The sequence below is a fragment of the Sorex fumeus genome, unplaced genomic scaffold, assembly GCF_029834395.1.
Source record: "Sorex fumeus unplaced genomic scaffold, SorFum_2.1 ptg000018l, whole genome shotgun sequence".
Taxonomy (NCBI): Eukaryota; Metazoa; Chordata; class Mammalia; order Eulipotyphla; family Soricidae; genus Sorex; species Sorex fumeus.
Genome location: NW_026606075.1, coordinates 186,615 through 190,587, shown reverse-complemented (window position 1 = coordinate 190,587; position 3,973 = coordinate 186,615). Strand labels below are relative to the sequence as shown.

Here is a 3,973-nt window from a genome sequence, read left to right as displayed (position 1 = left end):
GTTGCCAATGTCATGGATGTCTCCCTTCTTGAACAGTAGTACAGTCCTGCTGGTTTTCCATTGGGACGGAACCTTGCATTCAGACAGGTAGCGAGTGAAGAGCCGAGCCAGCGTATTGATGAGTACTGATGGCAGGTTCTTCAGGTGTTCAGGTGTGACCTTGTCTGGGCCAGGTGCTGTTTGTTTCTTTACCGATGAAATGGCGTGTCGGATTTCAGAAGGGAGAACTTTGGGAACAACACATCCATCCTGTGGAATTTGGTATGTCGGCAAGTGGACATGGCTATCGAAGAGATTTGAGTAGAAGTCATGGATAATCTTCTCCATTGCCGTTCTGGAGGATGTGATGGATCCATCAGGACGTCGGAGGGCAGTCATCTTGGTCTTATAGTTGGCGAAGGACAGGCGGGTGTTACGAATACTTTTCCCGGCTTCTGCCGCATCTACCAGTACTTCTGCTCTTCTCCCTTTGAGGTCTTCCTTGATCGCATCTCTGCACTGCTTTGCGAGCTCGGACGTTAGCTTGCGGTTGCCTGAGGCATGCGCCAAACCACGCTGGCGAATTAGCAAAAGAGTTTTCAAAGATAGGCGATTTTTTGTGGCTATCTCTCTCTTGACATTCCTCGCACATTCATGGAGGTGCTGAACCAGTCAATCGTATTCCTCGTCAATGTTGTCAACAATGGCATCTTCCCATGTTGCCGCCATAGTACCAAAGAGTTCCCAGTTGGTGGTCATTCTGGGAGTTCTCTTTTTGAACTTTGCAGCCCTTTCTCCTCACTCTGTGAAGTAGAATTTTGCACGAAGGAGACGGTGATCCGATCCCGTTCGAAATTTTGGGACAACAGCGACATCAGTCAGGCAAAACCATCGATTGAATATGATGTGGTCTTTTTCGTTGTGGAATCGTCCACCGGGAGACTCCCATGTCCATCATTTAGATTCTGCCTTCTGGAACTGTGAGTTACCATGAATGGTCTTGGTCGATATGATGAACTCAGACAGTCTCTCACCCTGTTCGTTCCATTCTAGGCCATGGGTCCCGATGTGAAGTTCTTCAGCTGATCTTCTCGGTCCTATCTTGGCATTAAAATCACCCACAATGATCTTGTAGAAGGTGTGGTCTTCTTTATAGAACTTCTCTAGCTCCATGTAGAATTTCTCAATTTCTCTTTCATCATAATGAGATGTTGGTGCGTAGACAACGAAGATAGAAACTGCAGGCAGTGAGCCACATCTATTCAAATGCAAACGTCCGATTCGGGTTGTTAGGCATTCGAATGAATCAATGCTCTTGGCCAAGTTTGTGTTGACAAGGACACCGATGCCTCCAACACCTCTTTTATCGCATGTTCCGAGGAACAATTCTTCTCCAGTGTCGAAAACGGCATGGTGAGATTCGTGCCTTTTTGTCTCGGTCAGACCAATGATGTCGTACTTGATCATTCCCGCTTGTACCATCAGGTCCTCGATGGATGCATCTGATGCTAGCGTACGTGCATTGAAAGTACAGACGATCATTTTTGTCTTCCTTCGCTGTGGCAGCCTAGGTCGGCCTTGAGATTTTGTCGGCCTCTCCTTTCTCATCCTTCTCAGTGCTGCCATGTTGGTGAAGCCTTCAGGGTCAGGTGAATGAGACTAGTTGTAGTTACTGTTTTGGCATATCGAATATACATATCGAATAATGACTTAGAGTAGCTAAGTCAAGTGACCCAGTACCTGATACCCCACTCAAAGAACTGAGAAATTATACTTCTCTCATAGTGATAAAAAAAAAGTAATATGAGACAGAAAATTCAACAAATATTCAAATTGAATTTGATTCACTGAAGAAGGAAAACAGCAACAATTTTCTAAACGTAATAATGCATGGTAGCATGGTCCTCCCATTGTTCATCGATTTGCTCCAGCAGGCCCAGTAACGTCTCCATTGTGAGACTTGTTGTTACTGTGTTTGGCATATTAAATATGTCATCGGTAGCTTGACAGGCTTTTGCCACGGAGGCGAGATATTCTCGGTAGCTTGCAGGGCTCTCCAAGAGGGCCAGAGGAACCGAAACTGGCTCTGCTGGGCTGGCTGTGTGCAAGGCAAATGCCCTTCCACTGTGCTATAAAAAACACGTATTTACCTCTACTATTCTAAACTTTGAAATATTCTCACTAAAGCAGTCATATTAAAGTCTTAAAATGCAATGCTAAATCAACTAGTTCCTTCACTAATCTTATTATTAATATTATATAATTATTCCATAATCATAGAGCCCTATTTTATTTCTACTATTTATGTCACTGCTAGAAGCATTTTACTTTTATTTTAAATATGATAATTTACCTTCCATAAAATCAGGGATTTTTAAAATGTTCTCTGCAATTTTCTTTGGGTGATTTGATTAAATTACTCTAAAACTTGCATTAATTTTACTTTAGTCAAAATCTGAGGTAGATTATATAAAATAACTATAATCTTATTGTTCTATACCTCAAACCAGATTAAAAATGGAACACATTGAAATCTTTATTAGGTTTGTATTTTAATGTGCAGTTTTCATAACTCAGTGTTTTAAATTCTGACGCCTGTACAGTAATAATAATTGTCAACTAACTGAAATAAAGACATTGCTTAATATTTTTTAAGAAACTACAAAAAAAATTCAGAACATAAATTGTTTTGTAAGCATTCAGAGGATGATTTTGAGTATACATTTTGCTAGGAGATAATTATTTTGTAACTACAACTTTATCTAGAACATTAACTTCCTTAAGAGATCTGTGTTTTAAGTAAACATGTACTAATTTGTCCTGTTTTTTTGCTCAGGATGTCTTCTAAGTTTTTATTATTCTTTGGTCTACATTGTATTTGGTAAATTGTGTGTCTTGGTGATGAATAAAAATAAAATGAAATGTTATTACTAGTATGAAAACTGTTATGATAAAAGTTTTTATTTTCAATCTTTACAGAAACAAAATTCTTATTAAAAACCATGTGCCAAAGACTATACTTTCAGGAGTCATTTCTATAGCTTGCTAGTAGAAAGTTTCTCTGCGTCGTTTGAACACCTGACACCATGAGCAGCCAGAATATGCTCTCCCAAGGGTGAAGCTGCTTGTAGGTGTTGCTTTTGCATCTGCTTTTTACCACTGTTGACCACTCTTCTCTTCCCTTGGAACAGCGAGAAGATGCAGTCTCAGGACTTTCTTCATGATCACAATCATGAATCGTCGATTGCCTCAAGCAGGGCACCAGTAACGTCTCCTTCTTCCTAGCCCTGAGATTTTAAAAGCGCCATATTCAATGCTCTTTCAAGGCTAGGAGAATGAGACCTGTCATTGTTACTGGTATTTGGCATATTGAGTGCAACACGGGAAGTTTGCCAGACTCTGCTGTGTGGGCAGGATAGTTTCGTAAGCCTGCCAGGTTCTCCAAAGTAAAAACTAGATAACAAGATGTTGCGTGGCTGCGAATGATGCCATGGGCTTCCCGGAGCTGGGAGCTGGGTTTTATAGTCTCTGGGTCTTGGCCATTGATGGAACCACCTGGCGCCAGTGGCAGCTGGTGGGTGTAACGCCTACCTACTGGAAGATGGGGGATCTGCTTGGAGAAGGCCCAGTCCCAATCCAAGTAGGCTTGGAGATCTCAGCCCCAGGACCGCATGCCTGGGTTCCTCTGCCAGTTCCTTCATGCATGAGGCTTGTCCGGATGTGTGGAGAGTGGTCTCAGCATGGCTATGGATGGTTCTGGAGGTCTTCGGCTGCGGGGGCTCTACTCGGGGTGGGGAGGGAAACTCAACCCGCCCCCCTCCAAGGGACCCCAGTGAGGACAGCCAGGCATGGGGGCAAGAGAGGGCTTTCTTAAAAGACAAAAACCTAAGTGCCCTAAAGCAATATTTCTAACAACATTTATGCCTAGAGCCCTTTGCCTGCATGAACTAGGAGATAGTGGTCATGAAATATTTAAACTTTTATTGAATATTCC

General features: G+C 42.4%; 1 pseudogene; it reads left to right on the top strand.

Annotated features, from left to right (window-relative positions):
* Nucleotides 1-2,989: 2,989 nt before the first annotated feature.
* LOC130021901 (uncharacterized) lies at nucleotides 2,990-3,190 on the top strand (annotated as a pseudogene).
* Nucleotides 3,191-3,973: the final 783 nt, after the last annotated feature.